Here is a 26,169-nt window from a genome sequence, read left to right on the forward strand (position 1 = left end):
CAAATTCAAGCATCATTAAGGAACTGTATTTCTATGTTGAACCAAATTCACAATGGCGTGATAGTTTTAAGGCCGACCCCAAAACTTGCGACTTAAACTAAGCGCAAAGTTTTGAACAATCTCCCAAATTGAATGAACGCAAACGTGCTAAGCTATTTCATGTGACGTCATAGCTTCGTGTCGAAGATTACGAGCCTCGACAATGCTTAGTTATGAAACTAATGTCAAAATAGATTTGTTTGTTAGTTGGTGTTCAAGGTTATCAAGAGGTAGTAAAACCAGAATATAATGAATGATGAAATTTCATCTAGAGAAGAATGCATGCTCTATGAGAAGAATGCAAAAAAAAACACTGTATATCAGGCTACAATGAAAATAGGAGCGGTGTACGTTCAATAAAGTACAATGTGTAAAAGCAATAACAATGCAATAAGACATTGATTAATAGACTGTTAAAGAAATACATACATATTTTAATGATAACTGAACCGATCCTTACCATACGTTGTAAGGCAACTGGACATATAGAATTGACTGTAGCAAACACAGCTCCACCATATTTATAATTTTATCGTGTGATCCTGTGGTTTGTTTCGTACAATCATGAACCACAGCAACCTCATTCAATTAGCACGATTGCAACCAATATTTGACATAATACAGTGTATTACATGCGGACGAAACCTCTAATCAATGTGGATTGAAGTAATTATTTGATCAAGTGTGTCACAGTATATGCTTGACTGATTGTGCGGGTATATTGTGTGACATCCAGCTAATCTGGGCTGTAATTAAGGTAATATAAGGATGGACGGACAAGGTGCTATAGTGTGAAACTTATTAATTGTATGAAAGTGTCACGTATGCTACTACTATTAATTTGAAGAATCCGTCTAGCTAGACATACATACATAGAAACTTCTGTATTCTTTTTTTAATTTAAGTAGGATATCAGAGCATATATTAACAAAATTCTAAGTACACCCAAAATTACCTGTCAGGTTTGAAATAAATTATAGGCACCAAATATTCCGAATCGAGTTACCAGGAAAACAGCCGCTTGAAGCGGTTAATATCGAGGGAGCGGGGCACGAGTGACGCCTGTCAATCTGCATGTTCTACATAAAATATTAAACTCGACATTACATGGTTTCGTTAGCGTGAGTAAATTATGTTTCGAATAGTGACGATGTTAATATATTTAGTGGCATTTACACTAGTTAACATGAAATTGGTTACTACCATGTCACTTTTATTAATTTACTTAGCAAATATTTTATTTTGCCTTAAAACGAGCTCCTGTTTACGTAGTGTCTTCCATTTCAAAGGTTATTTGTATCGTCCAATTATTATAACATTTAAATTATCATCGTCTATGTTTGGTATTCTTTTCATTCATAGATAGACCATATTCATTCACAAAATTGAGCCTTAAAAGTCACAATGTGATCCAAAGCACCAATTCCAACATTCGTATTTGTCTAAGTCCTTAATATCCGGGCGATCGTAAAACGTTTTAAAATCTAATTAAAATCTCTTTATAACAGCTTTATTGAACGGAGCTAAAAAAACATATGTTAGATTCCACAGCCAAAGAATGGAAATATTGCTTCCTCTCACAATATCTTTGTGATATGTCACAGTGGATTTATACCCTTGTTTACCACAAGACCTTACACTTACGTACACAATTTATAGGCACGTGAAGATATCTGATTTTCAATATAGATATTATTAATTATGTTTGTGTCTCCGTGAAATTTAATAGGAGTGTTATCAAACGACCAATTTGGTTAACAGGATCAGTTTTTGGCGTTTCGATACGTAAATTTTTAACGTGGAACATGTTTATATTACACGATCCATTATGAAGCCGAAATTGAAATTGGTATTGTCGTGGAGTAGATAACTAATTCTAATGAAGAGCTATAGAGGAAGAGTACACTCAAAACGATGGTAGATTGCATGAAAGACGATATGGCTGGAAAAAACGCTAGCTAAATACACACCTACGGAAGAAGAAGACATATTACGCCGACCCCAAATAAAAAATGGGGTAAGAAGGATGATAGCCTAAACAATTTCAACCATGAAACCAAGGACCTCTAACTAGTTTGTAATAATAACACCTGCCAACAACCTGTATCCGACCATTACTCATCATTTCCATAGAATCCACGAAAAATTCCCTTCTTCGCACAAAATATTATACTCTTCATATTCCGTATTTATACAGCATAAATAATGAAGAAAGAAAATATTTTCTTACGACAGAGTAATCAACGAGAAATGTGTCCTTGTTACGTCAATTGTGGCTCGTGTTGAAACGTGTTCTTATTGATATTGTGATCAATAAGCATGTGTAAGTCTGCCATTGTTTATATCGAAATAGAGTAGGTTACTGGTCACTAGAGCTCGTGGCATAAGAAACAACCGCACGGGTCGATCGATCTTAAGCTTAAGCATCGCTTGGCGTGGTCAGTCCGTGGATGATTATGACATGATGAGTTCCGTGTTGAAGGCTCGTCAAATTCGTGGATATCGGTTGTCACTTGAACATCTTTGGAAGCCAGAAAGACTGACCACCTGTCTTCCCAAGGGTTATCAGGGAAACTGAGTTGCTTAGGTTTGGTAGGCAGTCGCTCCATGTCATGTAAAACATTGATATTTAGGTGCTTCTGGTTAGACTGAAAGGCTGTTAGACGTTAGTATGGAAGGAGAAAACATGCTTCGCCGACCCCAAATAAAATTGGGATAAGGGCCGGAGAATGCTGATGGTTAGACAGAAAAGCGGAGTGAGAGGCTTTTTCCGTTTTTAAATAAAACCGAGTGGAAAATCCGCTAGATTGAAACCTCTGCTACTTCAATTTTACCATTCTAGTTTAACATGAAAAGCTTTGGCACTATTGACAGGCAAATCCTAGACGCCAGTTTGGCAAAGGCCTGATGTTAACACCCTGCCAACATTTATGTTTGGTGTAATATGGCAGCATCCAAGCCATCAATTTTAGGCAGATATTGCCCAGTCACGTTTTGGCGGCAATAACTGGTTTGATACTGGCTTTGCCAAAAATAAAACATTCTAAACAATGTCTACATGGTACATTTGCAACTAAATACAACAACTAGGTAGTTGCTTATCTACCTATAAAACCGAGTACAAGTTAAATGGGTGATTAGGGAAATATGTTACTGTTCCATCAGTAGGTCATCAATCATCTTTTGTACTACTTCTATTTGCAGATCTAGATTGACTCATTCTAACTGTTATAGCAAAGAGTATTTTACTCGGACTTGTATTATAAATGCGAACTTAGCTATATTCTTCAAGCCAAAACTGCTGAAAGGGATTTAAGATACTTGGTATACATACAGAAAACCTAAGAAGGGACATAGGCATAATTTTTACCCGGACGCTGAAAGTGGTATGTCAAGTATGGGTTGGAAAGTATACCTACAAATCATGTTTACTATTTCTACCAATTCCTTCATTTGCAATAACAATACTTTTTTTCGTAGGACATGAGATAGCATTTTACGAGTATTTCTAACTTCATATCCAAAGCTATAAGCTGACTCCAGTTTTCACATTACCATTTCATTTTTTCCGCTGTTTTCTGTATTTTTACCCCAATCTGGGCGGAAAACAGTTGAATGTTGACGTTTCATTGCTTTGCTGAAAGTTATTCAAATATTATTTTTCGTTCTGCGATTCAAATGACATCCTCGAGGGTTTGTTTACTAAATTCACTGGATCCTCGAGAGCCGAGGTTTTTGGGGATCCGTAGTACAGAATGTTCACGCGTGAAACCGCGTATAAACCGAGCGCTGTCGCTGGGAAATACTGAGCTAAAAATCCTCTGAATTGAAAACGCTGTAAGGCTGCGTTCAAACTAAACTGACTGAGAGCCGCCGAATGTCAGCGTCAATGCATATTACGCATAACATATGTATATCGTCGATCAGATATGAACAAAAAAGTGAATATAAATGTAAAGACAATAAGCTGCGTAACGTTCGATCACATTCTGCGGCTGACAATGAGTTTGGTTTGAACACAGCCTAAAGTACACTTGCGTCGATCGTCATCTGTTTAGGATTCATTTTCATCATTCCCGTATGCCGTCAATTTCGAATAAAGAAAACAAAACGGAACCCTTAAAACCCTAAGACCACAGCCACTTGTCCGAATTTCAACAACTGTTTTGGGGTCAGTTTATTTCGAGCAAACCTTTATAAACTGTGAGTACTATTGACTTTTATTACAGTTTATGTGTTGAGTGATATTACTCCTAATGGAGTATTTTTTCGTGACTTTTACTTATTTTAGGACCGCGACATTTAATTTAATTTTGTTTGACTGAAGTGAGCACTTTTGTTTGGTAATCTTGAGATGAGAATATAGTACTTCTAAAGCCTGAATTCTATCCTTTAAGAGGCTGTTTTATTAAAAGCATATTTTTTTCACAATAAGTAATTTATTGCTTTTTCTGATATTCGGCTTTTATGCTTATTCATATAAAAGAATTTGATTTATATTATCTAAGTCTCATAAATAAAAAGCGAAAGCAATTTCACTATTGTCAAAGTATTATAAATAAACAATAAGGCTTTACATTTTATAATATTTCTATAATCTCAAAGATAACAAACGCATGACTGCCTAAATATCAAAATGCAATAAGTAAAACAAATGCTATAAAAATAATCTTAATTCCCATTTTTGTCTTGAATTTTTGTACGCCAATTTAGTTGGGTAACGTAAGCAAAATATAATTATTGAGGAAAGAAATAGGCCCTATTTTGCTCCTACGTCCAACAGAGCCTAAATCCGAACTGTGAACTATTCTTGATAAATCCGGTATGAGAAGCCCAAATAGCCATATTATGACGTCTATTAATATATACAACTAACTAAGTATATACTGCACTAAGTATTACTGAGCTTCCTTGATGCAAATTCAGATATCCTGTAATAATGTCTAAGCTATTTATACAGAATACACGGTCGATAGAATCTGTTGATGGCCTCTGTAATACCAAGCTTCTGCCAACAACATAATTGTGACGTCATCATGAATAGATATTTGTATTCATCAAGTATTTTACATGGAATTAGGAGCTTCTCTCGAAGTTTCAACGATGTAATACTTCCATTTGAGAGTGTTTCTTGGTTTTCAAGACGATTGTGGCAGTAAATTTTGAACATAGACTTTGTGTGTCATTCTTTCAGTTCAAAATAGGTGAACATTTGTTTAAAACATGTTTGATTTTTGATTATTGTTAGTCTCAAAGTAATATCTGCACGGATCGATCGATCTTAAAGTTAAGCAACGCTTGACTTGCTAGGTCCGTGAATGGATGACCATTAACGATGTAAGGAGTTCCTCTGTGTTTTGGAAGGCACGTTAAATTGGTCGGACAAATCTGACAACCAGCTTTGCCGAGAGGCCGAGAGGTGAACATTTCATCATCATCATCATCATCATCATCATCTCAGCCATAGGACGTCCACTGCTGAACATAGGCCTCCCCCTTTGATCTCCACAGATACCTGTTGGAAGCGACCTGCATCCAGCATCTTCCGGCGACCCTTATAAGGTCGTCTGGTGAACATTTGGTACAAAAATATACACATACAATTTTCCATTGAATCGAATACTCGTGCACTACAATGCTAGTAACCACTGCACAGAACACGTAACAATTTAATCAACTCCAAACGAAACAATATCAAACCGACAGTGAAACTTTTCAATTTAAACAGAAATCTTGTAAAACTATGCCAAACAAAAACATCAGACTGACCGGGCAATTACGAGCCTTCGCCTGTTAAAAAGTAGAAAAAACCGCGGGAGTTCATTAGTATTTGCCGTTTGTTGGACGAAGTTCTATGCTTCCCCTCCCCCCACGAATTCTGGCTGGCGAGAATCGCTGACGGGTTACACTGATCGAATGAAACGAATTCTAAAATTGAAATTGATTGGATTTTGGTTTGGTGGCCGATCATTCAAGAATTAGCTTTTGATATGTGATTTTATTACCTAGGTATTTATTGTTTTCTGACACGTTATTTATCATTTAAAATGAGAATATTATCATAAGTCCGATACGCCCTTGTCCGGTTTTTCTTTTATATACCTATTTCGTAAACTGGACCTACATACATACATTTTTAGTGGTTTGCTCTAGATTCAAGTTATAATTTAAAACGGTGACAGTTTAACGAAAATTGTTCATTTTAAATGAACTTCCCAATTAATTAATATTGGGATAATTAATTTAATTGCATAGTTACCTGAAATAACATTATTAACCCACGATGATTTAACCACGGTAGACTAATAAGTTTATGTTGATGATGTCCTCCTAGCCGATTATCGGCTACGGCGGCTGTTCTCATTTAAGGAGATCAGCCAATTGCGCAGGACATATTATAGTGCACAAGCATTTGCGCAGACGCAGGTGCACTCCCTATTCCTTCACTCTCATAACCCGATGGGACGGCAATCCGACACGACCGGAGAGAGATCAGGCGCAGGACCGACATTTACGTGCTCTCCGATGCACGGGTGTATCAATCACCAACTTCCAGGCTCCGGGCTGCTTTGTGAAAGTCTTCTAAAACCCACAAAGCGATTTCGGCCCGACTCGGGAATCGAACCCGAGACCTCGTGCTCAGCAGCCGCACTTGCGACAGCTAGACCAACGTTAGATTTATGTTACCGAATTAATAGATCAATGAAAATTAACCTTTTTTGTGTTTCAACTATTTTTTGGTCTACACCATTAAAAACTTAACTAAAATGCGTTAGTAGAACTCTTATAAGTACCTACATTAACTAAATGATAAGGACGTTGAACAATTCAAATCCTCTATTTATTTCGAAAACAAGGGGCCTATTCTGTTAATTTTCCAGTGTCACCCGCAATCTGCCGTCAGCCGTCACCCTCGAAGGAGCACTTAACCGTATGAGTCACCCTGAGAGCGATCTCGTGACATCTGGCCGGACTGACCGCTTAGTAAACTGGGAGGAACGCCTATCCACTTGAACTGAATAGGTATATAATCTTGCTTGGAAGGAAGATTGTTTTCTGGTTTGTTCGCTTTTATTCTAAGTTTTATTTAGGGCTGTTTGTCTTTATAAAAATCTTAAATTGTAGTGATAAATTTATTTGCGAATAATTATGAATTTGAACTGCTTAAACTAACCTTATTTTTGTTGTCATCCTTGAATAATTAGATAAGTCTAGTAATAAACGATGACATAATTCGTAATATTTTCTAAAAGTAAGCCAGTTATGAGAAAAATCTACTGAAACCGTTTCATCATTGTCAGAACCTAAAAAAAAAACAAGAAAAACTAATTTTCACAGCTCCACGTGTTTGAATTAAGAAATTGAATTAGATGATTCAATTAACAGGGTCACTCCAAAAAACTAATTAGAAGACTTTTTCTTTTAAATAAACATGAACTCGTGTTTTCGGTAAAAATATACCGTGCACGTGATTTTCATTTTTCTGTAGTTTTTAATTAACTTGGCTTTAAAATCAGAGGCCACGTGCTCAAAGTTTAATCACTGTAAATCTATTTTTGGACATGTTTGTAAATTATACTCGCTTTTTGAGTTTCTCTATGCTATTTAAGTATTTAGCTTAGGTATATCTTTTGCTGTCTAATCCAGGATTATCTGTATAGTGTACGTAAATTTCACAGACAAAATAAATAAGATAATAGTCAGCCATTATTAATTAAAAGACATAAAAACTTTCTGATTCATAACCTTCAAAGAAGAGGGTTACAATAACAACTAATCAGGCTTGTATAATAACGAGCGTCCCTGGAACTCCCTCCATAGCCATCAAGTTTTGTAAGTGCTAGTAAAAACATTCTAAGTTCAAGGTTACAATAACAAAGAAGTATAAAGTCCGAGAAATTTTGCGAATAACCTCATTCTTATACATGAACGCCATTTGAAATCGCAATGGCGTCGAGACACCGAGATAGACCCCCTAATTGGGTACATCAACACTATGTCCTACTTTGTGTTGTGTCGATTATCATAAACTTGAACTGAAACTTAGTTTTTTGTGTTGACCTAATAGTGGAATTATGTAAATAACGTCCCTGGTTTTAGAAGCCTAATTCCGATTTTAGATATTAATTTTTTTCCTTTCTTTTTGGCGATTAGTGGCTTTAGACTGATCACGTCAATCAAACGTCACGCAATATAAGTCTTTTTTTTTAAATCTCGATACACAAACGGTCTCTATGCAATAGATAGGTAAAGTCAGAAAGACACAAACAACCTTTACATAACAGTTTTGAAAGACAACCGTATACCATTAACTTATGGCACTAGATCCCTAAATCTACAGAAAACGAAGATCATAAACTTCAATTTAAAATTTAAACAGAAAAATACGTTGAAAACGAAGGAGTCTCGAAAACAGATCACTTCTCAGTGACAGGTGAAAAATCTAGTACTACCCGGCGGAGCACTCGATCGCTTAACTTAAACGAACTGACAGAACATTTGCACTGAATATTTTTAGATTTTTGAATAAGATCCAAGTAGGTTATGGACCTCCTCCGAAATTCATAGAACAGTTTTTGGTGACATTACAACCAGAAAATACAAACAAAGACATACGTACATTTACATATTATACAAGTACCTACGGCTCACTAGCTTCACAGTTTTTCCGTGCCCGCTTTCTCTTCCTGTTTTGAAATAAAAAAGTAGTAATCAATTACCTACATAAAGACAAATTCAGACATGTTTCCAAAAAAATACATTATTTTTTTCTGTGTTCAAAAATCTGTCTGTTTCATTTAATAGCAAAACCAGCTATAGGTACATTTAAAATTTTAATCTAGGACAAAGCTATAAATCCAGGGCGAAATATTACAAACAAACAAACGTTGATAAAGCTATAATTGTTACGTATGAACTATGATTTTCATATCTAAATTGCTCTAAAACATAAAACCATGCAGTTGTAAAAAAGTTTTAATTAATGAAGTTATAGCATACGATAGAGACAAAACATAAAGTGTGAAAGACGTTCATTATCTCCCAAAACATACATAAAATGTAATCTCAGACACCCAAGTATAAATGCTATATAAAAAATGGAAGAGCTCCCAAAGACCTCTAATTGGGTCCCCTGGAGTTCGCTGGTGTCTCAAATTTATTCCCCAATTATCATTATTTATGTTTTCTATTATCATATAAGCGACTGTTGGAGTTTTTGGCAGAGTTTTCGTAAACAATAGGGGATGGCACAGATTTCGAACATGCTGTCATTGGGTTAAGTTGTCTCTGTGGGTGAGAAAGTAGGCGGCGGTTTTTGCATTTGAAACTTAGGAATTTATAGATCTAGTCGTGTTGAAGGCATTGTTCTGAAGTTTCAAAGAATAGATGGCATTATAATAGGAAGGCAGATTTACCTACCGACTGAGCTAGCTGATCACAAAATTAATAAGGATATCTTTTCATTACGATACTAATCACACAAAAACAAAGTACGGTTGAAAGACCCAGCTCTTTTGAATACTTGTAGTCAAAATAATCATGGCTATGGACATCCGAGAGTGGATGAGCATTTCCAGTGCCTGAAGACTTGTTTCGCTTAGAACAAATGAAAATGGCTCAAGTAGTGGACAGCCCCTAAAAAAAGAAGAAGAAATCAAAATAAATAAGTTTAAGTCCCGTAAAGGACCATGTAGCACTTAAAATATTAAACCCCCGTAATAGCAACATGGCCATTAAAAAATCTCCGGAGCCTTGTGAAATTTCAAACAAGCACCATTAAATAAATACGTCGAACTTTGTGAGGTTTTACAACTTTCCCTCGACAGAGGATTGACGCATTACGTTTTCATGTCAACACCTCGACAGAGTGGAAAGATAAATATTTTGTTGTGACGCCTACTTAAAACATTTCCTGCTGAATCTTGGTTAAATAAATACAGGAGATGCAAGCTACATTAAAGTAAAAGGGTTTTACCTTAAAAATGGTGTAAGCTACAATTCCGCTTATACCTACTACTTGTAATAGATTTTGGCAGAGAATCTATGCTAATGTGATAAAGCCGAAGAAACTGATTGTTTACTTAAACGCGATAATCTCAAAATCTGCTGGTCTGAGAAAAAATATATTAGTGACGGATATAGGTTATCTGACAGGAAAATATTTTTCACCCCGCATTCCAGGTGATTTTTTCCCCTATAACTTTTGTTACCCATTGATAAAGTAGTAGTGACAAAGTTCAAACAGTGAAAGAATTTTTCAAATCGGCTCATAGAGAACAAACAGATCAAAAAATATATTTGTACTACTTATATGCTTAGATAACTGGAATTACAAATTGACCTAAATGGACCGGTAGTCATGTATAAAAAATGAACCCGTAACCAGTAAGTAACTCACAGGTTTGGTATTCAAATACCATCAAAATAACTTCTACTGAGTATAAAATTTTAAGTACTATTTTGGACGAAGTCAGCATAATATTTTCATGAGTCGAGCTAAAATTTAATTTATTCTGTTTACTCAACGACTGAAAAAACAATGTCTCGTTTGCTAACTCTGTGAAAACATAAAATTGTTTTTCATTTTTATTTATTTGATACGTTTTATGCAAATCTGTGAGTTGAGGTTGATACACGGCTTTTATTCCTTACAGGCTGAAAGGGAATTAACAAATATTTTATTCTAGCTTCCGCCAGCGGTTTCACTCCTTCTCGAATAAAAAGTAACTCTGTCTGTCAGTCTATCTGGCTTTCCATGCAAAACTACTGCACTTTTAAACGTTTACATAGTATGCATACAGAAAGTCCAGAGGTGGAGAAAATGTATATACCTAGGTACCCATTTTTATCCGGGTGCAGGAAGAAGTTACCTCAGGACCGTTTTACCTCAACAAGACTTATTAACCAAAACACATGCTTCTACTATAAAATCGGCGACACGATTTTCCTTTCCTTCAATTAGTCAGAAAGGCAATTAATATCTCGCATGTTTCTACTCCAGAAAGTTAATTAGTTTTAATATCTTTTTCGCGAACATTAGCGCATAAGCCTGGTAATAACCCTTTTTCGCTCAATTGACTTTTACGGCAAACTCACTTGGCGTATGTATCCAAATATTTGCGTCATTTCAGAAACAAAAAGTGATCCTTATTGCTAGATGCATAAAGTTCAATTTGTTATAGTGAAAGGTCAATGTTGGAGCAAATATACCAAGTTTGTACCAATATAACAGATGCTGCGAATCACATACGAAGCGTCAAGTAAAAGACTGGATTACTGTTATTCGGTGGACTGATCTTTATCTTTTGAAAGTCCCTTTTTATCGGTCCATCTCCCCTCTTAGCGAATATAACCCTAAAGATAAGATGGAGAAAAGTAAAGCGTATCAGAAATTGCTGTATTCTAAAACATAAACATTTTATATGTGATAGGACATAAATAAGTTTCGAGAGACTTGTTCGTTTTCGTTTATTGTTAGGTACCTATATCTTTAAATTTTCAAATGTACTACCATGGATTTCTACTCAATATTGTGAAATAATTGAAAAGCTGTTTTAACTTATATTAATCTTATTTCACAACGTAGATCTCTATTACGCAATAATTCAATTACGTTTCGAAACATCATTAATAATTTTTTTCACTTCACCCAAGTATATTTTTCACTGAAGTTCTACCATAAAATCACCCATTCATATTAAAACAATATACGAAAATACAAAATTATTACGTACATTAAAAGGTACATGCTATGTCTTCCCCTCAACTATAATACTATAATCTCACCACCCATTTACCACAAACAAAATCCTGAGTGTATTTTCATGCAACGCACACAACTTATACGGCACAATAAAGTGAGAAACAGTCTGTTGTATACCAAGTACAATAATAAAATGTATGTGACACGTTGTATTATGTAGATTGACATTTCATGTTATCCTGGCTGAGTTGTTGCTACTGTTTTAGGTTGAAAATTCACGGTTACAGTTCTTTCACACTTTCGGATTTTCCGCTCGGTTATCCCTACGAACCAGGCGGAAATCTCTAGGAAAAACCGAGCCTAAAATCTGTGAGGATGATAGCGCTGTTAGGAGTGAAAGTTAGCTGTGAGCCGTTAAACTACACTATGCTTATTAAGATTTAAGGTAATGTTAATTCAAAATTTATGTATTCTGCCCTAGATTAAAATACATTATATTTACCTTCAATATCAAAAACGTCTTCAATACCTTATCTTGATGTAGGTAATAAAACGCCATGATGATATCATTCTAACATTATGATTTGTCACTCTAACTATTACTACAAATTGGATAACGACTAGCAAGCTTTACAAATTCACTCAGTGTCACCTTTAGTTCCCTTCCCTGACCATCACAAATAGCCTCCATCAGCAAATACGTTCCGTTCTTCACAGTATTAGACCGCAGCCATACATAGCGGGCCTTTTTAAATATTCACACCCCTAAAGCGATGTGTCACTAAGCAAATACATATAGAAGATCAATCATTGGTTCGTCAAAGAATGCTAGGCATTTGAACGAACATGAGGTGTCAAGCAAGATGGACACATTTTCGATTTGATGTACATCCAGGAAATAGCCACAGAGTTGTGATGAAGAACAAAGACGAACACATAAAGGAAGTTTTCGAAAGAGGTCATGGTCGCAATGCCTCATTAGTCCCAGTATAGAATTGTAAGTCTGTTGCAGCTAGTGGAAGAAAAACACCTTCTCATACAGTAACTATTAAACTCAATGGCCGCGCGTGCACTTTCGCCTGTGTTGGAAAGGGAAATTGAGATCATTACGTATCGATACTATTAGATACAAAGAGGCATTAAGATCAGGTATGCATGTAATCGTGTGTACCTTTGACCTTCTTAAATGAAGGTCAAAGAAGGTGTGGAACACACACACTTGCCTAGTTTTGTTAGAACTGGTACTTCTGCACTTTTCTGCCACGAGTCCAAGGCCTAAAGCGCTCTAGTCACAGTGATTTAGTTCTGTGTGATTGCGTCAACGAGGCCCCGCGGCCGTTCCCTCATTCACGACGTGGACACTTTCCCAAATATATTTTTGTTTGGGCTTTTTTGAGAATGAGATTTTTATTAGTTTGGATTTGTTAAAGAAGTCAGTAACTAAAATTAATTGAGAGCGACAGAAATATTGGACGTGTGAGTGTAAACCAAATCTAATCGAATAATCTAGTCTAGGTACTACTTTAATTTTAAGTTAATAACCCTATGACCGTATTGTCTTATAGCTGATGGCATACAAGAGGTTGACTGACATTTGATTACTAGATAATCAAATGTAACCTAAGAAAGGACATAGGCTACTTTTTATCCAGGAAAGTGAGTTGATCCTTTAGTAGGTACTACCTTTAGAACTTCTCCCGGAACGCGGATGGAACCACGGCAATTAGCTAGCTTGCGTTTAAGTGGCTGCACCACATAAAAAAAAAATCACACAAGTTTTTTTTTATACTATCGGTATGATCTTTGATTTAGAATGAGGATGATTTGAGACTTGTATCCAAGTGAAATAACCATGTTCCATTATTGAGTATTATCCTTCCTTAACCTAATCAGAATATCCGATATTTCCGTCTCTCGTCACATCTATTATTCAAGCAGTTTCGACATAACTATCCAGCATTAAACAAGTTATTTCACCCTTCCGATAAACTGAACTACTTCGATAACCAGTTTTGTTGGAAAATGCATAAAAACAAAATAAGCAGGGCGCTGGTTTTAGCGGCTTTCATCGAAAAGTTCACAACTATTTTTTGCTCAAAACATAATCTTTGCTTTTTACAATCGATGGCTTCACGAGGTATTTTTAATTAAAATTTTGTTAATGGAAGCTGAGGGACTTTAAGTTTGATTTCTTATTTTTGTTTAAAAAACAAGAAAACGTATTAGAGTACACTTACGAACATGTAAATAGGTACATTGTAGAACTTTCTCCTGGGATGAAGTTACCTCCTATTACCAAATATACACATTTTTGTCTATCAAAAGGAATGGTTGTATTCTGAGCACTAATTAAAGTAATAACATTATCCTTTTCATTTAGTTCGGACAATGTCGCGCCAATTTACCAATAATCTCCCAATTTCATTCATTGGCTGTCATCATCATCAAATCAGCAGGCCAATATCCAAAACTGCAAATTGGGTATTCTGTCGCTCACAAAATATCCATTCAATGGACATTTGTGTTGGAATATAATTTCTTTCTCAACGCTTCTGGCAATTATTTGTGATCACATTTTAATGATAACTGATGGCCCACTTTCTCTTATAAGAAAATATTGAAAATATGAATTTGAAGAGAACGGATTTAACCTTGTCTAAGGAAAAGAAAATTGATGTGTATTTTCTTGTGTTTACTTACAATACATGTTCTATTTATCCGAGGAAAAGAACCGCCAATTTTTGGACCATTTTGCTTGAAATTCTATTCCGCTGTTATGGTGCGTTAATCACCACAAAAACATAATTGATTTTCATTTGTTCTGACATAGACATTAAATATTGAATACCTATGTATATATTTCATGTGACAAAGAAATCATTAGGTATATAATATTATGTAAAGTATACTTATCAACACTCCTCTTACAAAAACACCTTAAAATTTTCATAAAATCTCAACATGAAATCAGCATCTCAAGAGAGATTCGAACGACACTTCAAAGAGAGACTCTCGAACAAGAGTGATTTATTAATCCCTGATTTTAGATTAAGCACTTGATCTGTCAATATCGTCATAACTTTGGGAAACATGCCTTGATATTTGAACTTGAACCTTTTAGACATCCTTCTGCTTATTACTGTAAAAAAGAATATTTTAGGCAGCTAAAAAGTAACGAAACAGTGGACGATCCCTTTAGTGACATGTAGGTCATACATGTTATCATACGTTCTATAAAGACCTGAAAATACCCATTAGGAGAAGATTTCAATTATTATTTGGAACCATCATAATACACGACATTATTACATGAGCTTTAGCGCACACACAGAACCAGAAATATTTTCCCGAACTTTGAGTAATCTGATGACATGGCAATCAACATGATCGGAGAGGGATCAAGAATAAATAGATCGTCCCACGCTTGTTACAGAACACAGGCATCCCAAGCTAGGTCAAACTAAATTGATAAAATCTAACAAATAGCAAACTACAATCTACATACTTCAACTATCTTTAAAAATCTAACACGGGGCGCTTTGAGGTCGGCCCGATGCGGGCGAAATTCGACGGCGGAGTTTTGCAAAATCCGTGTTTCAAATTCCGCTAAGCATTCGAGAAGTGGAATTAAATCGGTTGCCAGCAATACATCAAAAGGGATTGTCGTGATTAGTCTCAGTTTGAATAATAGCGGAATCAAATAGATTTATTAGGGACGGACAATACCAAAAGTTGTGTCTTTGACTGTTTTTTTTTTTTTGGGTTAAGTTTAGTGTTGTTGGATTTGTTGTTTTGTTTTCAGTGTTTTATACTTTTGTTTGTAAAGCTTTCATAATAAAATAGTTGACCCAATATAAATATGTAGTTTTGTTTCGAGAGAGCGTAGCGTGAACTCCATTTGAAAGCAAATATCCTATGCTCGCATCACAGTTCGAGTATTCTTTATTGGACCGTTATAATTATTTTGCCTAATAGAGCTTAAATTCTATTGAAAAAAATTATGACACTCAAATGGGGTTAAGTTCACATATCGACACCGGATAAAATAAATTGCGAAATAAAATCTATTTTTGCTTTTTCTTTATTCATTAAACTCGGCCACACATACTCAGGGATTATTGAGGTAGGTCATATTGATCCATTTATAATTATGATGTCATCAACTGAGTGCATGATTTTTTAGCTGTGGTTAAAAATGGGTCAAAAGCATTGAGTGGCGGTGCAAAAATACAACGTATTTTCACTGCGGTAGCATTTCACGGTTATTTGAGTACGATATAACGGTAAATATACAGTTTTCTCTCATTTAAAATGATAGTTTGTTTCATGAAAATAGGTGCACATTCAAATAAATGAGTATTATATGTGAATGATTATTTATTTAACGCGACATTTATGGTAATTTGGCTGCGGAAGCGGAACTCTTTATAGGATTTTTGGAATCATTTCCGATCTTTAATGGTCGGAACAGGTTACCTATTGAGTTTTATTTAGTTAATAATTTTCAGTTTAGATACACGTACCTACCTATGCATATTTTTTTTTAGTTCTGTTGCAAATTAAACCGATAATAAAACAGCCCCTTATCAGTGTCGCCAACATAAAGATCTCAAAAACAATAAATGTAAGTAATCTAATAAAGACGCAATACGGATATTGTTAAACCCGAGTTATAACTATTTGACTCGGAACTTCTTCCAAAGATTGTTCTAGAATGGAAGTGCGTTAATTCCCCGCGGTGGAGCGCCGTTCGAATTCGAAATTGGAATTTATCGAAGAAATCGGTTTGGTGTTCCATTTTCGATTGTCAGGGCCGTTTAGGATGCAAGTTTTTTTTACTGCTTTTCAAGGACAGTTTAAAGGTTTTATTTGTAGCCAGGTTGAAATATGTTTTGAAAATAGAACATGTGTCTTTTTGATTTTGCAAAATGAGTTTTGATAACTACACATTTATTCAACCGCCTTTACTGACTTTTGATCAATTTTTACAAAATGTGGAATGTCACTTGATAAAACCTTACATAAACAAGTATATTTGTTATAATTTAGGCTCTGCCTGAGTGCATAAGAACGCCTTTATTGACAATCATATCTCGCTTAAAACAAAATATTTATACTTTTAATACTTTCTTAATTTACTTTTGAGTTTGTATACTTTTCAAATGATCTTTAAATTACCTAACCCACTATTCACAGAACATTAATAAACCCGATAATACCTACAGATAAGATTAATAACAAAACTACTATTGTAATAAAGTTCAAAACAACTTATAACAAAAACAACGCCCTTCAAATGAAAGTCGAATAAAAAACCTGAAAAAACTTTGTTGTTTTGAAAGTTTTTCGAGCAAAAGCCCTTCCTGTTTCCAAACGATGATTAATGATACTTTTTGGATATTAAATATATGACGTCAATATTAGATTAGGGGTATATTTTGACACAAACTGGAATCCGCGGTTTTACTCACGTGTAAAGGGATTAAATACAAGCCAAACTTTTCTTGACAAATAGGTCTATTCAACGTTATACAGCGGTTCACACGAACAGGTTCCGAGCAACACCTCTCGATTCATACGGGCCTTGTCATACGTGTACGTGATAGCAAACAATTGACAACCACTGGATAGCGAAACCGAGCGCAAACTTACAAGCGACACATTCCGTGTGACAGTGACGGTTTTAAACATCATTTCCCATACTTAGGTACTATTTGGAAAAGATTATTATAAATCTATATATTAGATTCAGAGAGCTTGACTCGTTACCGCGTGTCTGCCTATCACCCCTACAAAACCATGAACAGACTTCTTTATTATACCTATTAAGAATAGACCAAAGTATAGATCACTGACATTCACGAAAATGGAACTTTTGACAGAAAACACCCGTCTTTTCTTGTAGAAAGTTATTAAAAGGAAATCAATAATTCCCTTTTCAATTCACCGGGTACCCTAAAAGTTAACATCTAATCTAAAACTAATAACAACATTTAAAATAAGCAAGAGCGCAATTTTCGTTAAGATTTGATCTCACGAACTAACGAAGTGATTTCCAAAGCTTCCCAAATTGAATTTAAATTACGACTAAGTTGAACTTGCCGCCGGTTTTCCAATTTGTAAGTCACGCAAAAAGTATATTTAATTAATGAAATGTAATAGGTTCCTGGCTTTGAGCTAATGATGATGATTTTTAGTAAAGTATTTTGAGGTTTGGTCGATATTTTTTATGCTTCGCTTTTTCAGGTCTGTCTAGATGGATTTTACACGCTAATGAGTTTCGTTTCAGTACTCCCAGGGTTCACGTTGGACAAAATGCCCTCAATTAGCTATGTAACATCATTATCAATACATATTATGAAAATATCACTACAAACCTATATCAAGTCAAGAACTCCGAAGACTATAGGTAGATCTGTTTTTTCGCGGTTCACTCAAAACCTGTACGGAAAATTAACAACAACGTAATCGTACTTTACGTCGTTGTCAATTTTTGTAATTAATATTTTCCTTGTTCTGAAATATATTAATTTTAAATCAGTATCGCCTACAGCAAATTCGGAAGGTACCGCCTTTTCATATCTTTTGTCCATCCTTCTTAAACGTTTACGACAAAAAATATTGACTTTAATTATATATTTGTGGAAGCGGTGACCGTTCACTTTTCTTACGTTTTCAGATTAAAATTCATTTATAACCAAAAGTCGCTCGCAGAAAAATTTATCCAAAAATAAACAGGTATAGTAAGTTCAACTCAGTCGTGCGCGCGGCCTTATGTGTGGGTAACCCTTGTACATATACAGTGACTTTGTGTGCGTGACAAGAGGTACAGTCGGGTACAATACAGTTATGTAGGGGTTGTATACGGGTGTTTAAAGAAAAACAGTTATTACGTAATTTAATGTTTATTTATTTATAATGATTATGAATCGCTATTTGAAAAATCAAATGATGGATTTTCGGATTCGCTACTCTCCAAGGTGAATTATAAATTCTGACTCCATGTCAAAATGTCTATAGTACCTATTCTTCTTTTTTCTTTTGTACATGTCGACAAGTATTACGCCACATCCCATCATCAATTTGACTTAAACGTTCATTTATGAGTTTCATTATTTTGTTATTTTGGTCGACATTATGCGAAGCAATATAATTTTTTATTTATTGTCGGCGTACCCCGAGCTAGAAAATATGTAAGGAGTATTTAATTCTTAGATACTGTCAATGTCAATTTGAAAAGACTTATGAGAAAATAATGAAAAAACTATATTTAATAATAAAAAGCTTTGAATGTTGTTTTTTTTTTTTAAACGCTTTATCTGACTCCTTAATAATTTCACCGTGAATAACTAGTATTTTCGTAAACGACTGTACCCATAAGAAAAAGTGGTAAGAACACGTCATGCTCGGACGACGTCACTGTCACACGAATGAAAGTTGTATATTTACAAGCCGACGCACACATAGGGCCGCGCGCAAATCTGAGTTGAACTATCTATACATCCCTATTAGTGTCGACAAAAGACTGTTGACATTCTGAGTTCTGAGTTTTGATTGCACTGACGTAATTTGTCTGATCATCAATTGAATACAGGTTGTGAATAGCGGTGCATGACTCCTGAATTTTTCAAGAGCTTCATAGACTTTCATAGACTGGCCAACTCTGGAATTTCAAATGTCATTATTCCAGTTTTAAATCTGTCAGAATTCGTTTTGAAACAATTGAATATCGTAGTAGAATAATATAGAAAATTGAATAAGGTTTAATTTAAATTTTAAAAAAAGCATGTATATTTGTATCTTCCGTACCTATACCAATCATTTGTTTTGGTAGTAATTCATGGCTAGATTAAAAAATACTTAGAGAAAATCCAGATCATAACTGTATTTGAACTCGGTCCATTAAGCAGGTGCAAAAATAAAATTTGCAAGATCTTTATTTATCAAAACACCCATCTTAAAGACTATTAAAACTGTCGAGACAATGGCGAATAACTCATCTCCCTTTTAAGCCACAACTAAAGATATACGACATAAAAAACTTTGTCCTTTAAAAACTTCAGTAAAAAATGTCTTAAGCATCTGTGGCTTTTTATTAAAATTCCCGTTTGGAAGGCCTGTGACGATATATCTTGGGAGTTTTTTTAAGGGACTTCCCTCTGTAAATGTTGGAATAATATGGAGATGGAGTGTAATGAAAATCTCGGGTTGGGAATGCAAAATAGGAGAGGAGGAAGCAGAGATTGGAATGTATAGAGTAGACTGTTTAAGTGCGAACATTTGTCATCATCACACTAAGTTTGGCAGAAAGTTAGGGGTGTTGGAAAAATAACTCTCAAAATGTTTAAGTATTTTCAATCGTTGCTCTATAAATAAATATCTTTAATTATATTTAAAGAAAATGCACAACCATTTGTAAAATTAAAATAACTCCAATGCTCTAATTAAATATTTTTTTAAGATTTTAACTTTTTCAGTAGGTATCAACTTACATTCATTATAATTAAAACCCGTTTATTACTCTCTTGGGCGTAATTACTTATTTATAATTTTATAAGAATCGTAAAATACTTAAGGTGTCTAAAAATATTGGCCTTTGAGTCTTGGTTTATAATTTAAATCTGATGTAATATATACAATTATTAAGTTGAAGTTTGTTTGTACGCGCTAATCCCGGCAACTTCTGAAGCGATTTAAAAAATATTTCCGTGCTAGTGCTTTATATTTTTTTCATCATCATGTTCTAAAAAACGGATAAAATACCTAGCAACACACATACATATCTTTATATCCGGTAACAAAGTTATTTATCAATATCAACTTCTAGTACCATACCTAAGATAAATGAGGCACTTGTTAGCTTTTACTTGTACGGGAAAAATAAAAAAGAATGTATTTAACCATGATAAAGAATGGTATGTTAATCCCAAAACGGATTTTTACGTTGGGCTACGGCTACCACTTCCCTTATTTGCAAGAGATGTTAGCAATACCAATATTTATTTTATCTATGTTTTTTCTCCTTCATTAAATTACTTAGTTGATCACAAAATGAAGCTTCAGGCAGTTGATGTCTAGGATAAATGCTGAACTAGATAGTTTATTTTCACAACCTTTTTTTATTTTTAAGTCTGTTAATTCGTATTCGTTCTTTGTGTCAGTTACTTTTTTTTCTATATCTTAACTGGCTGGTTTGTACGTATCTAATATTGAATGAGATTTGTGTCACTTTATTTTGTAACAAATTTTTGAGATAAATCTCATTCAATATTAGATACGTTACAAAATAAAGTCTACATCACAAAATAAGCCCGTAATTTTGAATTACATAGGTGCTACAAACCAGCCAGTTAAGATATACGATACCAACCTACTTGGAGTGTACAATACACCCCTAATGAGAGTACCCTTGCCATAAAATGACCCTTTAACCAAAAACCTATACTTATTCCACGGAACGTGAGCTAATTCCTTAATTGGGTTAAACTTCTGACATTTTCCGGTACATAGAACTATTTTGATGCAAAAAGCAACTGGAGTTTTTAAACGAAAGTGGCATTATGGAAATGACCAATTATGGATAGGTAGTTTATTTCACATAAGTTCGATATTCCAAAGGTTTTTGCTTCGTAAGTGGGATTAATTCATCGTACATCACTCTTTAAAATTTTTCGCAAAAGGCGTTTACAGATATTATCAATTTTAAAAAACAATTCATTCGTTATGTTTACTGTAATCATGTTTTAGGTATCTGGGGCGTGCCGGGCAGTTAAACATACAGTCTTCTCCCCACTGAATTTGGGTAGGTTGTAATCTAATCATTTTATGCAGCTAAGTAGGTTTCAGTGTTTTACATGGAACTACTTCTTATCTGAACCTCTTAACCCGGACACTGTGGCAACACGATACCCCTTTGAATCAGACTATCTGGCTTCTGACTGGCCGTAAGAACTGTCAAACGTGTAAGTATAAAAGACAGCCGAGACTCACTATCTAACGTACCTGGTGAAACACGGAAGACCTCATTCAGTCTTTGTGACATAGACAAACATCCGTTGCTTAACCTCTATCAATCCATATGACTCTTACTTAGCCACGAGCCCTCTTCTATACTAAAACAATTTATTCCTCCTATCCTCGATTAAAGAAACTGGTACACGAACAGTATCTGAACCTGACCTGAATATTTCAGTAACAGCTGAAAAGAGGCCTTTGGCTTACGCCCTTTCATATTCTCATGCATTTTTAAACAGTTTTTACTGTGATTTAGTTAGCAACTTTGAAACATATGTTAGCAACGCTTTAGAATTTGGGGTAATTTATGATAAGCGACAAGGGTGGAATTTAATTATATTTTTTTTTATAGAAATTCCGGATATTTTTTTATCGAGTTCTGAAGGTTAAGGTTTTATGTTTAATATTTTAATTTAGAACGATAATATTCTTTGAAAGTTTTTTTAAGAATACAGTAGCGTTCCTTTTTTGTATAGTGTTCAGTTTAATTGGGGAAATGGGATTTTTTTATTATGTATTAATTTATATGAGTGCCGAAATATTAATTAGAGCAAAATTATATACGAAATTAAATAGTGTGGGTACCTTCTGGACTTGAACATTTATTTTAGCGCTTCTGAAATAGTTTACCAAATTACTTTCCCCAAATATCAATGCGGTTATAACAACATTGTTTCTTTATTATTCTTGAAGCTTATATGATATATAAGAGAAGATTATCAACAAATATAAATAAACATTTCTAAAATAATATAAACTACTGAAATAATTATATTTTTTATGCAGTCTTCAATTGTTATTATTATGTTATCTTCAGAACACTGTCCGTACTGATAATAACTTCCACAGTGCACATCATGCAATTATTATATGACCTATTTTAATCACACAAAGCAAAGAAAGGATAATAAATGGTTTAAAATATATTCTTAAACTTGTTTTCAAAATAAAAAACTTTAAAATATTTCTCTACCAGTTAATATAATTAAGAATAGTTAGATCATCCCCCCGTTTTTAGAGGCGAATAACTGCGCCTTATTTTTTGTATTGAATAATATGTTATATTATTTTATTTCAAATTATTGTAAATAACAACACCCAAAACTATTTATTTACAAAAAATCAGAATTTCCCTTAAAATAAACTAAACTAAAAAGTTTACGTAACTTCAAAAACTTACCTCAAAGTTTGAAAACTTTTTTTGGAACACGAAACAAATAAGTTCTGATCACTTCAACTTTATACCACGAACTAGTATCAATATTACTATAGAACGTATTTTTATTTGTCGTTTTTATTTTTAGATAATATGAAAGTTCTCGCAGCGTGCGACTGAAACCGCGGCCACCGCGAAACTGAAGGCACGGAGTCCACAGACCAATTTATCTAGAACCCTAACCTTCTTCCATAGATCTCTGCAGTACCCTATGACGTGAACACAAAAGGGGGCGAGGAAGGTCTTTCTAAACTGGTCATAGCCCTTTGCAGGTTACGGTAATTGAATTTCAATTTAAGATAGCAAGTAAAAGTAAACAATCGGATCGGAATTATGGTCGGTCGTGTAATGGAACGTATGTTGTCATGAGATAACAGGATTTATTTTTTTGTTTTATTTCGTAAGGTCAGTACGCCAAAATTTAAAGGTACCTATAAAAAACTATTACGTTTATGATTACTTATGTTATATTTTTGTTCATTTTCAATCTAATCAATTTTGATCCTCGTCTGATTTTTTGTGCTTAAAAATCGAACAACAAAATATATGTATATTTGTGTCTGAAAATGTTTTCGATACCTTTTCTATGTAATTTATTATCATAATAGAGCGGAAAGCTTGTTGATGACACCTGCTAATCTCAAGAGCTACTTGACCAACTCAAAAAAATATATTCAGTTTCGGAGTTTTAGCTTGTTTATTGAGGAAGTATACAGACTAAGAGAGTTTTACTTATTCGATTGAACCCTATAGTATATGCCCTATAGTACAATGACTTTCTTTAAATTATTTTCCTTGTCAACGGTACCGGAAAATCCTATGGAGACCAAAATTGGAAAACCTCCTTGGAAAAGCTCATAATAGACCGAACCAGAAACTAAGCCTAAATAAAGCCTCAAGAAAGAAAACTCCTTTCATCTACAATTCAAAAAAAGAACGCTTAAAATAGGTAAAATAGATGGCCGTTTTCCATTCAATGAGACCAATCGACTTACTTAAATCGTTCGATGAAATAGTTTAACTCGAGCGAAGGTTAGTCGAATGAATTGAATAGGTATATCTTTCAAGATGAATCGAATTTTGATCTCTCGAATAATATTCGGTTTCTGTATCGAGAGTCATCGTCTTGTGTAATGTAGGTACTTACTGACTTGATATATGTATAGAAAGACTAAGTCACGGAGTATTTTTTCTGTTTTCGTAGACTGTACTTACATTTTTTATCGAATTAAATTATTTTATGTGTTTTTTTCCTGCTCTCTGCATATTTTCTGCATTTTTAGCATATTTTAACTCGATCTATTAGTTACATAGAGTTATAATACATTATTAAATTAGTTGACAACTTGGTATGGGTCAGTCATCGTAGTTTCCAATATATTCTTCTAGAGCTTTGATCTCTTTTAAAACTTCCAGGCTTTATAATAAGTAGGTAGGTAGGTATATACTTCTTTACACGTCATCATTATAGCCCACAAGACCTTGTAGCCCACAATTCTATTTCTGGAACCTTCCAAGACACCAGATAATGTTTGTTGTTAGTAACAAGTTGACGTGTATCGCGAGACAGCCAATTTCCTCCCTTTTGCCTTTTGCAACATGCAAATAAAAGTATACTCGAACACGTGCGGGAGTGAATATAAATAAAACAATGATCGTATAGGAAATGCGACCTTGGTCTAATATACTTTAAGGCGATACTTATTTGATTAATGTTGTGTAAAATTTTATTGTTGTATGGTTTGTAATGAATCTAATTCTCTATAAGTCGATGTACACATACTCTGTAATAGCCGCATAGGTAACTTAGCTACCAACCAGCCAAAAGGGATATTCTAGGGACCAAGGGCCGACAGCATAAACATCAGCTTTATTAAAACTTTGTTTTTGTTTACTATGAATTCTTACGTTCAATTTAACGTTTAAAGTAAACAGTTGTTTTAAGAAAAACTGACGTTTATGTTGTCGGTGCGTTGAACTTGGGTGAAGTTGGTCAGGGCAGGAACTGCCTCGCTTGATGAATATAACGAAGCTACCTCGCTTACGAACTGAGTAAAAAAATTCCTCAAACATCAACCTGAATATGACACAGATATCGAGTATATGGTATTTTAGTATTAACACAAAAACCTTAAAAGATTTGCATACCAATCGGTCACTGCCAAAAAGCTTTTTAAACCCCTATACCTACAATAACCATACGTAGATACTTGCCAACAACATGTACTTACAATACCTCCTATACAAAAGGGTTATTTTACAATCTTTATGTATGTTATCGGAGTTAAGAAGAACATGCTATAATTTTTTTGGAGAAGTTTAACTATGTAACTCAGCATGTCCATAATACATTGGTTAGAAGACACCTCAAATCAATGCATGTTATACTTTTTTATGAACAGTAAAAACACCATAATGTCAATTTCATTATAAAGTGAACATTCATTTTTCAAATAACATTCGGACCCATCAAAAAGTGCCTTCCGAAACATAGAGAAACTCGTTACAAAAAAATGGTCGCCCAACCTTGGACAAACCGCGGTGCTTTCAGACTGATCGAATCGCGTGGCTGTAACTTGCCCAATTAAATAAATTATATATCAGTGTTTGAACAAAAGTATAATAAGATAAAAATACAGACTCATCTCGCTTCCTTTGAGACATACGGCTTTAAAGTTTGAGATACATTAGCATCGTAATGGAACTAATTTCCACACAAAAGTGATAAGTGCCCTATGTCTTATTCTCTAGTAATTTATCTTCTATCCGTCGGTTCTGTAGATTTGGCGTGACAGCGCTATAAACAGAGTTACTTTTGCATTTATAATAGGTAATTCTAGTATCGAATAAAATTTAAATGACCGTAAAGTATTTAAATTCTTTAAAATAAAATATTTAAAAGTAAGTCACTTATAGTCCTCCAGCCTTAAAATTTCATAAAAATTTCATTTATAACAAAGCCAAAATGCTATGTATGTAAAGTACCCTGTTTAATATGTACTTATGGTTTCATATACTAACATGGTCGGTTTCCACGTCACATTAACCAAATTTACTTCAAAGTTACCTGCATTGGAACTGGTCCAAACCAGTTCGGTCTACAGTCACGGTTCTTGAAAATTTACGACTTACGGTCAAAGGATGATCGGGTCTATATGGTAGGATGAGTCCTTCAACTAAGTCTAGTAAGTTTCCT

At 34.3% G+C, this 26,169-nt stretch overlaps 1 protein-coding gene across 1 annotated transcript in view; it reads right to left on the reverse strand.

Annotated features, from left to right (window-relative positions):
- LOC110379182 (uncharacterized) overlaps window positions 1-23,140 on the reverse strand; it is a 79,077-nt gene extending 55,937 nt beyond the window's left edge. Inside the window, exon 1 of the mRNA XM_021338725.3 lies at window positions 22,938-23,140. The gene's annotated coding sequence lies outside the window, so the exon portion shown is untranslated. The remainder of the gene's footprint in view (window positions 1-22,937) is intronic.
- Window positions 23,141-26,169: the final 3,029 nt, after the last annotated feature.

This window comes from Helicoverpa armigera, chromosome 21 (assembly GCF_030705265.1).
Source record: "Helicoverpa armigera isolate CAAS_96S chromosome 21, ASM3070526v1, whole genome shotgun sequence".
In the NCBI taxonomy this organism is placed as follows: domain Eukaryota; kingdom Metazoa; phylum Arthropoda; class Insecta; order Lepidoptera; family Noctuidae; genus Helicoverpa; species Helicoverpa armigera.